Source organism: Labeo rohita, chromosome 15, assembly GCF_022985175.1.
Source record: "Labeo rohita strain BAU-BD-2019 chromosome 15, IGBB_LRoh.1.0, whole genome shotgun sequence".
Taxonomy (NCBI): domain Eukaryota; kingdom Metazoa; phylum Chordata; class Actinopteri; order Cypriniformes; family Cyprinidae; genus Labeo; species Labeo rohita.
In genome coordinates this window covers 23,813,623-23,827,191 of record NC_066883.1, presented here as the reverse complement: position 1 = coordinate 23,827,191, position 13,569 = coordinate 23,813,623, and the positions used below count along the sequence as shown (strand labels likewise).

Here is a 13,569-nt window from a genome sequence, read left to right as displayed (position 1 = left end):
GACAAGCTGTTTATTTACTTTTCATCACAGCAGCATGCTAGCCTAAGCTAAATTCCTTCATATGAGAGAGAGAGATAGCTGTTTATTATTTATTAAATAAGATGTTGCAGTGGCAACATTCTGTTGTGGTTAATTAATGACAACAATAATGAAAGGCTGAGATGTCTGATAATTAATAACCGTGTGTTTCACTGTGTGAGTGCTTTGCTATTTTTGTCAGTTTCACTTTTAAATTGTCCTCATTAACACATGGCTGTATTTCCTTCTCATAAATAGAGTAAATGCCTAGTAGCTTATGTTGTCCTAACCGTGAAGGCATGATGCAATATATGGGTAAATACGGCACACACACATGTAAATAAATAAATAAATACATAAATTAAATATAGTAGAGTTGGCCTCTATAATGTTTTTGAAATATGTCTAGACTGAATTACATCAGAAATACAGTAAAATACAGTAAAAACAGTAATATTACAGTAACAGAAAATTATTTTATGTATTTACAATTTTTTTGGTAACAGTTTAAGTCTATACTGTCACTTTTAATTTAACACAGCTTTGCAGAACAAGTATTAATAAATAAAAATCTTTTAAACAGCAGAGTGAAATCTGTGTTTTTGTCCATTAACCACAACCATAAAAGTAAATCTTTGTGTGCCCTTCTAACCTAATTATACTAAAATTTCTGAATGTTTTCCTGCATAATGCCTTTGTTCACTTCAGCTGCATTTTAGGATTACAGTTAGTCTATTGTAATTATTAGCAATTAGGTAATTACAGCAATTGTGTCAATGGGAAATCCTAATTTAGATGGAAAGCTTGGCAAGCAAGTGCATGTGTTGGGGAATGTGAACAAATGTTCCCACAAGGATAGTAAAACATAAAAATCACTTATATGTTTGTAGCACATTATACACAGTGGTAATTTAGTGCTTTGCATATAGGCAAAGAATATGAATAATTATTCAGACATCAAGTCAGTTTTGAAATTAACTTAACATAAAAAGTATAAAGAACATTACATAAATTGATTGATTTATACACACCTACGTGGTCCAAGGAAAATGGCTTAATAAATATATACTAAATGATGTTGTAATTAAAATATGAATGCTAATTGTTTTAAATGAGGCTGTCTTTAGAGGCGTTTGTGTGTGTGTTGTCTGATTCATCCACTGTTAGCAGGCTGTTAGGGTACAAGTGTTATTCCGACAATAGCATTCATGCTAAGGGTCACTCTCCTAATATTTTGCTTCAATCAATCACGCCACACTTTGCCTCTTAGGAAAGCAAGACAGCAATTATACTGTCCTGGCCCTCTCTTCAGTAAAAATAGCACTTGTTTTCTATGATTGTTTTATTATTTGCTGAGTGATTACAAAGTGGCTATTTGGAGAACTTAAGTCTTGAGGGTTTCCATGCAAGTCCTTGAACTCAATACAGCAGGACAGAACAGAAAATAGATTTCTATACTGTTGATTGTTTTAAATGAATTTACGGTGTATTTAAATACACAGTATCAGTTAGATAACAGATTGTGTCATATGCATATGTGATACATTTATACAACATAGATTGGGATGGACCAGCATAGCCTGCTTTTCAGTTCCAACCCTTGATTTCCTGCCAGACAGAGATTTTAGTGCTAAAAAGGTAAGTCCCAGTTGCCATATTAACCATCCTCCACCAGACTGACTAATACGGCAGAGGTGGTGTTGGCACTGGTCGCCCATGAGGGAAACCCTGTGCTTTGCCAACTGCTGTCTGAGCTAAGTGGACAAGATTGGATGTTTTATTATCGACATTTTTTTTTCAGCGCTTGCTTTTTACGCTTCTGTTGTGATGTTGCGGTTGAAAGTCATTTAACAAGCTAATTGGTTTGAGATGCCAATAGATCTGTCTGAGATTAGAGATAGCCTACTAAATAAATATCTAAGAGCGAAAGAGTGACTTTAGAAAGATGTATATAATTAAGCTGTTGAAGTCAACATGAAATTTAAATTGTCCATGTTTACTTATACATACATTCCCAATGCTTTGCCTCTCAAATGGACTTTCTTTTTTGACTGACTTAGTTCAGGCTGGCTATTAGTTAAAATAGCAAATTTAGGCATTGTTTTGGGCTTTTAAAGCAAATATATACAGGCTTTTTAAAATATTGCCTTTAAATAGTCATTTAAAACGATAGTTTATCCAATAATTTGTAAATGTCAGAAATGTTGTTTCAAACCTGTATGACTGGTTTTCTTGTGCACAAAAAAAGTCTTTAAAAAAGAACTTATTTTGGCCTTAAAATGAAAAATGAAAGTAATTTTGGCCCACATGATGCAAGTTTGTCCATATACAATGAAAGACTTTTACTGTTTTGTAATGTGGTTTGACCAAAAATGTTTTTTCTTAGAATTCTGACAGTTTCACATTTTTTCCCCCTGACTGTGTCTTTTTATGAATCAGAATGCATGAAACGGTTGCAGAACCACTGCATTTTAATCACAAATGTAACATGAGCAGTTTTTGATTTAAATTAGATTGTATCATTTCAAAATTTAAATCAAAAACAGAATGCTCTGATCTTAGCTTTGTAATATACTACATAAAACATAACTGCACAAAACAAAAAAGCAGACAGGATGAATGAGATTCAAATTCACTCTCTGACAGTAGATGGCGCTTATGGAGCAGCAGCAAAACAGCATTTCCTTGGCCATGTACACACTGCAGCTAAATTCCATTGTTAGTTCCTTTTATTTCTTAATTGCATTCTGTACACACATAATTCACTAAAACACGGAAGTGACAACCACATTCTACAACTGAATTAACTCCTGAAAAATACAGGTAGTGACAACTGCATGTAAAGAAATTGTACACAGTGTGTATGGAACTGAAATGAACAACTAGTTATTAATGACGTATTTAAATGCACGTCAGAAATGTGTCTTCATGTATATGTGAGATGGAAGAAAATAAGAGTGAAAGAAGTCTTAACTTTAGCACATTTTGATATAAGGCTAGTTGCCCTCATGAGCCCTGTGGTAGAGTGTCAGTGTTGCCAGGTCTTCATAAAAAAAAACAAGGACAAACACAAAAAAACACTAAAACACCCAAATGCTTTGTTTTATAACACCAAAAAAATCATATATCTCATATCTGCTACAGACCACTTTATTAACTCTATAAAGTGCCTAGCTTTACGAGATAAGACCCAACAACATGCCTAAAAGGACTTGTAAATAAGAGGACATGGCAACACTGCAAGACAGCGCTCTCTAAAGCAGCCTCCCGAGCATAAACAAAACACAGCACATGTAACAGCGGTAGTTTAGTTAAAATCAACAGACAAAAAGGAGTCTTTAGTCAAAAAAGTGGCAGATACTAAACTGCTAAATTCTTATTCTGTTCTGCAAGATGGCAAAATGTTGCTATGGTTACAAATGCGGGAGTGACTGCTGTTCTGTACACACACAGAATGATAATGCATTTAACGCATTTAAATGGTTGTCACTCCTGAAACTTGCAGTGTGTACTTGGCCCTAGGTAACAGTTGTAAACAAAGCAGCACTGCGTTTTTTTTTTTTTTAAATATTACATTAATATGCATTATACGGAGGTAAGATGAAAAGAAAATACCATCTAAACTTTTCTGAAGACAGTCAATTCCCCTCAGAGATACATTCATATAAACCCCAATTCAGTATTTAGGATTTTCTTCTAAAATTTCACACATCGTGAACAGTGAGCTGATCTGCCTGCTACAGTATTTTCTCCTCTTTGTGTTCATCTTCAGCGTCTCTGACTTTTACAGCCATTTACAGTTGGTTTATTTGCCAAGTTAAAGAATTATTTGTTATTAATAGTTCTCTAAGCATTAGTCGGAAGTGTATGCGGTTAACAGGGATCCTCTGTCTACAGTGCTTAAAGGAGAAGTCTACTTTCAGAACAACAATTTACAGATAATATACTCACCCTCTTGTCATTCAAGATGTTCATGTCTTTCTTCAGTTGTAAAGAAATTGTGTTTTTTGAGGAAAACATTTCAGGATTTTTCTCCATATAATGGACTGATGTGGTGCCCCGAGTTTGAACTTCCAAAAGGCAGTTTAAATACAGCTTCAAACGATCCCAAATGCAGTTGTAAGATCCCAGCCGAGGAAGAAGGGTCTTATCTAGCAAAATGATTGGTTATTTTCATTAAAAAAATACAATTTAAATACTTTTTAATCTCAAATGCTCGTCTTGTCTTACTCTCCCTGAGCTCTGTGTATTCTGGCTCAAGACAGTTAGGGTATGTCGAAAAACCCAGATCGTATTTTCTTCCTCAACTTCAAAAATCATTTCAAAATAATCCTACATTGTAGAAGAACCGACCCAGCCTTGCAAAGTGAATATGCAAAGAAGATCAAACACCCTTAACAAAAAGGGTAAAACAGCTATATAGGACGATTTTGAAGTTGAGGGAGAACATGAGAGGGGAGTTTTTCGACATACCATAACTACCATGAACCGGAAAAAAACAGAGGTCGGGAAGAGCAAGACGAGCGTTTGACATTAAAAAGTATATAAATTGTATTATTTTTATGAAAATAACTGAATAACCTTCTTCCTTGATGGGGACCATTTACAACTGCATTTGGGATCGTTTGAAGCCGCATTTAAACTGCATTTTGGAAGTTCAAACTCAGGGCACCACAGCAGTCCATTATATGGAGAAAAAATGCTGAAATGTTTTCCTCAGAAAACATAATTTCTTTACGACTGAAGAAAGAAAGACATGAACATCTTTGATGACAAGGGGGTGAGTAGATTAACTGTAAATTGTTGTTCTGGAAGTGAACTACTTTAACCATTTGTTTAAACTGTGTGTGTAATTCAAAGCGTTACACCATTATATGTTGCTCAGCACTGTTGTATGGATAGAACAAAATTCATACATGTTTGAAAGACATAAAAAGCCTAAATGACGACTGATATTTTAGTTCTGAATGATCTTATTAATGTTAGCACTAATGTAGTAAAATTCACAGAAATAATAGTGAATTATGGTAAATGTAAAAAAAAAAAGGGTTTTGAATGTGTCACCTGCCTGTATGACTTGGATTACACCACAGCCAAACATACGCACACAAATCCAAACATAGAACTAGGGAGGGGTAGGAAAAAGAAGGAAAGAGAAAAGCTGCTCTGGTGACAGCAGCAGATTCAAGTTGAGGAGCTAAAAATAATTGGTCTAAACAAACAGCCGCCATATGGGGCATGTAAATAATAAAGAGAGGGATTTGAGCAGCGCGTGCAGATGAATATACCATCTTGTCAGACTAGGATTTAGGAGGTTACAAAAATGCAGAGGCGGACAGCTGAGGAATCCGCAGATGTTTAATACCTGGATTTTAATTATGGGAATTTAATAGATGTCATGGTGATGTTAATTCTATTTATTTTTTTGAAAGAAGAGGGAGGGTTATTGTTTTACGCTTTGTTTAGTTTGCAGGGCCTTGGAGTCATTAGAAAGAAGTGACAGGGGCGTCAAAATATCCCTTTAGTCCTGCGCAGCAATCAAACTCTGGACTGCATCCTTTATCAAAGAGATGCATCGTGAATGATGATTCTGCAGTTTGAGAAGCCGTCTATCACTGCATTCCCAGTCCGGCCATGTATAAATCAGATTGTCACACCCAAGCAATGTTGTCTGCATGAACTCGTGCTGCTGTATAACACAATTATTAGAGCTGTTGTATTGAGACCTTTATGTCCAGCTATAACTCACAGAGCACGATGTATGGCATGCTGTGCAAGGGTGGCATCTGAAGGCTTTTTACATCCAGCACTTGGCCTTCTTCAGAATGACAAGTTGTCTTACAAGTTCTTTTGTCCTTTAAGACACATTCATATGTTAAAAAAGGCCACGTTTTGCAATTCAAAGGTTGTTTGTTAATGGATCATATCAGGGCTAAATATCTACAATTCACTTTGACATCAATTCATCTCACCTCCTTTAATGTTCAGCCTTATTCAATGACTGGCTAATACAATGCCTAGGGACATGTATAGAGCGCTTTTCAAAGAGCTAATTTTCCACTCGTCTCTAATTTAAATTTAAAGCTTGATGTTAGCCATTGATCAGCCAGACACAATCATCTGTTATTGGCCTGCTCGAGAGCATGGTGTTTCCGCCGCTGTATTCTTACTGGTTGAGCGCCGGCGGACACACGTCGCGCTTACCGAATGAACTGTCGGTAAAAGGTTTTTGTGATGAATGATTTACAGCTTGAACACACCTCGCTCAAGGCAGGCCAGCACACCCCAGTCCTGCTGCAACCGAAGGGGCCAATTTTCCAGCTCACTTCGTTTTAGTATTGGCATCCTTCAACACATTTCTGAGACTGCCTTCAAAGAAAACGGCGCTCCTTCACATGTGCGTGCCCATGCTGCATGCCGTGCAAGCTAACTATTCGCATGGCCCAGATTTGGAGGCAATAAATTATGGAACAGTAGTGGATTTTACTTTTTTTTTTTTTTTTTGGCAACTCGTATCTAAGTAGGCAAGGCAGACGCACAAATACACACACACTTACAGGGATAGTTCACACAAAAATGAAAATGCTGTCATTATTTAAATACCCTCATGTTGTTCCAAACCTGTATGCTGTGATAAACTATGTGTGTATTATATTTATATACATTCCTGCACCTATCGTGCATAAATCATGAGAGCATGTTGCTTTGCCTCTCAAATGACTTATATATGAGCATTATTGCACTTGTAGCCGTGCGATATGGCTGTGATTCGGTTGTAGGTAATCAAAGTATGTCAATATACAGCTGTAACACATGGCTACAAGTGTGATATTGCGTTTATTCAACAGTTCAACAGCACAAGTGTGTAAATGGATACAGAACAATAACAGAGGGTCTTTAAAAACTTTCTTTTGTGCAAACTACTTTCTTCCACCATGTATTAAAATCTCAGTTTGACAGTTCAACAGCTGAGCCTAAGCCTTTGTTACTAATTTGAAAATGTTACTTTAGAACTAGTTATAAAGGAACATTGACTGGCTTCTTTGAAAGCTTATTGTATTACTGTATTAAAAGCTCACTGTATTATGTAGAGTATTATGAGAGAGAGATGAACTGAGTGAGTGTGATTACCTAGATCTGATACAGCATTCATTCTTCAGCTCAATCTTATATTCACAATAAAATATTAGTTTGAATGTCCGCTGAAGAAAGCGATATCTTTGTCATACTATCCTTTCATCTGTTAATGGTGATTTCCGATGACAGAGCTGCTCACTGCATTTGTTGTCTGCGTCTTACAAGATGAAAGTAAAAATAACTTTCTTGATTACAACCCTCTTTCAGTTTCTTTTAAAATAAAAGTCTTTAATGCTGATTAACTTATAAAAATGGTTTCTTTCTTGGTTTACAACCCTCTTTCAGTTTCTTTTAAAATAAAAGTCTTTACTGCTGATTAACTTATAAAAATGTTATAAGGCTGCTCTTTGTGGGTTAATGAGTGCTAAATTGCCGCTTCAACATCAAAACATCAAAGACAGTTTTCAAATAGATGTTATCTTTATTAACTGACTGCATATTTGAAGTCTAAACGAGTACATAAAACTACATTGTGTGACACAAAAACAGTATTATTTATAAAATTATAGCGTCCGCTATGACACTCGCTGTGTGAAATACTGCGGAGTGATACAGTATAAACAGTGAAACAGTTGGAGTTCTGTTATCACTAGAATATCACATTCCTCTCAGCAACTCAGATTCAAGGACTGAAAAGAACTGTTAAATGAATGATTAAAAAAATAAAGAAAATATATAAGTGTGTGTGATAATGTTTTACAATATCACTGTTATTACTGTATTTTTGATGCTCCTTTGGTCTCACAAGAGACTTTTTTCAAAAATATGAAAAAGAAAAGTACTGACCCCGAACTTTTAAACAATATTTATTTACTTACTTTCTCCAAGAACTATGGTTGTATCATGGTTGAAAAATAACTGCATACAGTTTTGGAATTAAATAATGACCAAATAATGTCAGAACTTTCACTTTGGGGTGAATTACCCCTTTAAGTGCAAGCAATTAGAAACTAGCCGTATCAATAGGAGCTTTAAGGCACTCTTCTTAAGAGAAGTCAAGCAGCAAATTGCTAATAAAAACAAGATGCACTATCAGCTCATTAGCTCAAGTGTGAAAAAGATATCTGTAAGAGCAGCCTGTGGGATGCTCACTGCAGTAGCACAACACATTAGTCCTGACAGCCGGCATGCGGCAAGGAGACCCCTGACCTGCTGCTCAGACCTCCCCACTGACTCGATCACAGTTACGGCCATTAAAAGGGTTCCTGTTTGCACAAACCGCTGCACTTGTAACACTTTTGCTTTAACATTCTTTTTAGTTCAAATGCCAGTTGCATGGCAAAGGGACCACAACTATGTTTCTGAAACTGTGTGCGTGCATGTCTTTGACAGCATGAGCTTTTTGCCTATTGCCAGATGTCACTGATGGAAGTTAATGGACGATGACCCACAATATTCTTGTCACCTGCAGTCGCAATGAGAACTGATGAGTTCACTGTGTTGACATACCAAGGTCAGCGCTCGTGTTTGTTAACCCTTGTTCTTCTAGTCCTGTTCTTGATGTTGTCATTTAATTACAGTCTTTTTAAGGCAAGTCAGTTCACAAATATTAGCACTTTGGGAGCACCAGTTAGATCAGTGGACCAGAATGCTGTGCAATTCTTAATGTGAATGTACTATAAATACTAAAAGAATTCCACTGGTCTGGAAAAAGCAAAAAGAAAGCCTAACCCATTACACACTCTGTGTCATGCGCTCCATTCATTGCTGTGACTTGTCTTTTTTTTTTTTTTTTTTAAGACTTTCTACTTGTCTGCTTTCTGTATGCCTCATCATTCTAGCTGAATCCTATCTCACATCACTGATGCCAAGAGAGAAGAATGGCCATTGTTGTCTTCTCATGTACTTTTACCACCTTGCTGCTGTCCTTGAGTCTTATCTCTCATTCTTTTACTCTCACTCTCACTCTTTTCCTTTTTTGTATTTTTTAAAAAGAAAATAATACTTTTATTTGGCAAGGACAGATTAAATTGATCAAATGTGTCAAAGTATTTCTGTTTGAACTAAAAATGCTGTTATTTAACCTTACGTTCAACAAAATCCCGATTAAAGTATATCCATAAACATATTAGGCAGCACAACTGTTTTCAACACTGATGCTAATAAACAAGTTTTTATTAGCATCAATGCACCAAATCCACATATTAGAATGATTTCTGAAGAATCATCACAGAGTAGTGACTGGTTCACAATTTTAAAATATTTAAAAATAAAAATACTATTTGTGGCAACTTGCCCCAATCTCACTTATTGCCCTCCTTCTGACACTGAACGCCATATATTCCTTCTCTCATTTGCTAATGTCTTCAGTCATCAAGCGTACATATTAGACACAGTTGCTCCTCCTCTTCCTTCAGCTAAATAAATCAACACCCACCCTTCCTCTCAATCTCTTGCCGTCTCTCTCACGCTCTTCCCTCTTGTGTCCTATCTGCCGTATTCCTCCCACTCGGCCAGTGTCACTATCCCTGGGTTGTTTACACTTCCCGCTCTGTTTTTGTTTAGTTGTTTCAGCACGAGCTGCGACACAGGAGGCTCAGCTGGATAAAACACAGTCAGCGTACGGTCCTGATTATGGCAAAGCCAATCTGGACGTTAGAGATAGTACAGCAGCTTACGGGATTCACTGAGTCATACGGAAGCCACATCACACTCAACACCGACTTCAAAGTTTATTCATCAGGCTTCAAAAAAGTCTTCCATCATGCTAATTTACTTAAATACTTAAACTTAGAACTAACTTTTTTTGTCCGTGAAAAGGGCTCTATGGATTATGACACTACATCGTGGGTGGCTCTTGTGAACAAGACCACAGATAACATGAGGATCAGGACGAGTGTTTTTTCAGTCCTTTAATAACTTCTGATAGTGCTAGCGCATCATTTTCATCTGGAAGATTTTGTAAGCATTCGCTCATCTTCAGTGTCAGATGTGTAACAGACATTTGGAAAATCCTTAAAGGGGACATTGAAATACAAAATCTGCATATAAATATAAATGTGTCTTAGCAGTGTGTGGACATAGCCACCATACACAATTCAATTATCAAGCGGTTTAGATTTTCTGAGCAGTATGACATCATATTGCTCAAGCCCCGCCCACAACCACTGACGGCCTGTTCTGTATTAGCATATTTCTGCCCTCAGCCAGTTGTACGCTGTCTGCCATTTTCTCCGCACTCGAGCAGCTGTAGTGACAACAATGTCTTGTAAGCAATGCATGTGTTTTGTAGTTGGATGTAAAAGTGAACATAAGAGTCTTCATTTTCTCCTGATATCAGAGGCATTGAGGACGCAGTGGATTAGTTTTGTTTTTGATGGTAAAGCCACCGAATACACAAAACATGAAAGAGAGGGGCAGGGTGAGCAGAGCTCATTATCATTTAAAGAGACATGCATTGAAACATGTCACTGTGAAGACAGCTGTTTTTGACAAGGTACACGGGTGTAGTTTTACACGACCGTTGAGGATTTTTATCCAAAGTATGTTGCAGACATTTCATGAAGACCCTAAAGAATCATACCAACTTGTGAAAAATAGGCATCTGGTTTCCCCTTTAAGATGTTTATGATATAGAATATACTACCAGTCAAAAGTTTTTGACTTTTTAATGTTTTTTTAATGAAGGATTTTTAATGTTTTTTAAGAAAAGTCTCTTCTGCTCACCACGCCTGCGTTTATTTGATCCAAAGTACAGCAAAAACAGTAAAATTTTGAAATATTTTTACCATTTCAAATAATTGTTTTCTATTTGAATATATTTTAAAATGTAATTTATTTCTGTGATCAAAGCTAAAATTTCAGCATTATTACTCCAGTCTTCAGTGTCACATGATCCTTCAGAAATCATTCTAATATGCTGATTTGCTGTTCAAGAAAATGTTTTATTAACATTATCATCAATATTTAAAACAGTTGAGTACTTTTTCTGAATTCTTTGATGAATAGAAAGATCTAAAGATCAGCATTTATCTGAAATAAAAAACTTTTGTAGCATTATACACTATACCATTCAAAGTCATTATAATTTTTTTCAGAAATTATAGAAATTAATACTTTTATTTATCAAGGATGCTTTAAATTGATCAAAATAAATTGATGATTAAAGACATTTATAATGTAACAAAAGATGTCTATTTCAGATAAATGCTGTTTTTCTGAACTGTCTAATATATCAAAGAAACCTGAAAAAAATACTACTCAGCTGTGTTTACTGTTTTTGCTGTACTTTGGATCGAATAAATGCAGGCTTGGTGAGCAGAAGAGACTTCTTAAAAAAAAAACATTTAAAATCTTACTGTTAACCTAAAATCTTACTTAACTTTTTGACTGGTATATGTATATGAACATGATGATCAGATGTGCTATCTGGGAAAAAGAAAGTTATCTGTTAGCATTCCTAGTCACTTCAGTTGACGACCAATGTGACTTGAAAGTCGGCAGACGGGGAAAAAAAAAGTGTTTCAAGTGTTCAAGAGCTGACTTCATTTTTTATTACTTTCAGCAAAGCTGTTTGTTTGACTACATTTGTCTAGTTAGTGTAGTTTAATTTTATTAAGTCTTTACCATTATTTAAGATTGAAATAAATCAGGGAACTAATTAATAAGCTGTGGGAAAAAATGCTTAATTCATATCACCAATATTTGTTTCCTCCATGCACGTCATGTGCTGGGCTTCATAAATTAGCTACTTTCTCAACATTGTCGCTTAAATGACTGCTAATTAAATCTGGAAAATCACGTACCCTCGCTGTGAACAAAATCAACCAATGTTTAATTTCTTAATTACCCTTGAACGCTCAGACGTGTTTTCTGAGTCACTGAAGCGTTGATATATATGGTAGAAAAACACTGTTGCTAGATCTAAAATATGAAAGATCACTTATATCATAGTCATATTAGAAAACAACTGAGGCATTATAAATTTAACAATATAAATTTCTGTAAAGCTGCTTTGAAACTATGTGTATTGAGAAAAGCACTATGCAAGTAAATTTTACTTGACTTGAAAGATGGCTTTCACCTTTGTGTTTCTACCCACCCTATTCTTCAATACGGATGTATGCCTCTGGGTGAGACTTCCTGTTCATTAGCGCTATAGAAAAATAACAAGAAGAATAACAACGTGCAGTAAACGGTAAAACTGTTCGCACTACAAACCAGTGTGTTCATAATTAAGATAATACATTAAAATAATATGGTAAGACACACCAATTTGCAATATCAAGCAGCAAAACAAGTCGTTTTGTACAGCTAAAAACAGCCACACCCACTCTTACTGGAAAAATAAGGTGGCTAGTTAGTGTTGCTCTACAGAAATGTAGCTTTTTTTTGAGTACCTTGCCCAAAATGGTGAATGTTTTTGTCGGCAGAATGGTTATCTATCACTGTGTGCTAACCAGTCGACCCCTTTATTTCTACCAGTAAATCACAAACGCCTATAAACATTAGAAATATAACCATAGACATCTGTAGGAACACTTCCTCTACTCAGCAAACTCTTAACTGAGCCATTATGTTTCATTTGTACCTCCTGTTTGTCGTATGGTTAGACAGAAGAGGGAGTGAGATACGGTGCTTCACATCACTCCCAGGCTGCATCTGCTGTCCTTTTGGAGCCAAACAAGGTACCTGAATGTCAACAAAATGAACCATCCTAAAGCCATCTGTTGTGGACGGCTGTCTTTTGGGTGAGTGGAAATCTATACTCCCATTTTATAGCATATTTCCCAAAGAATCGTAACAAGTCGCTATCCTTGAAGTCTGACCGTGAGAGTAAAGAAACACTTTAGTATGAAATGTGACATTTATGAATCAACATATAAAAACTAGAAGGAGAGATAGAGTGCCCATCTTCGTTGCTTTCGCAACAGGCCAGCTTAGCCCTGTAAAATTACATTTGCCCTGCGAATCTCCCCGTTGGGGTTATTATCAACACACATTCCTGCCTTGTTCCACTAACTCTGCCTCTATTGGCCACTCAGCTGGGCTTCCATTTTAGGAAAGGTTGTGGAGGGGAAATGATTGGTTTAGGCCTTTTCGCCTCTGGGACTTGGTGTGTAAGGCCTTAATGAAACACTGCAGGCAGCTTCCACATCATGCTCTGTGAAGGGACTCTGAGTGGCACCGGTGACAACTGTGGGCTCAGCTGTCTCAGACGTAGTCCGTCAGCAGATGTATGAAGAGAGAAAGGAGGAAAAAAGAGAGAGAGCGAGAGAGAAGCACTCATGGGAGCAAAGGAGTGAAGAGGAAGACAGGAAAATTAAAGCAGGAGAGCTGAGAGAGAGCAAATCTCTCACTGGGAGAGAGTTCGGAGAGGACCCAGGGTCTGGGGGGAAAGATAAAGCGTTCTTGCACCAACATTTGAAATAACTGAATGCATTTGCCTGTCATGTTTCCATATTACAAACCCTC

At 36.5% G+C, this 13,569-nt stretch overlaps 1 protein-coding gene across 1 annotated transcript in view; it reads right to left on the bottom strand.

Moving 5' to 3' along the window:
- The window catches only part of rtn4rl1b (reticulon 4 receptor-like 1b), a 191,835-nt gene that overhangs the window by 13,306 nt on the left and 164,960 nt on the right, over positions 1-13,569 (bottom strand). The gene's annotated exons all lie outside the window — the stretch shown is intronic.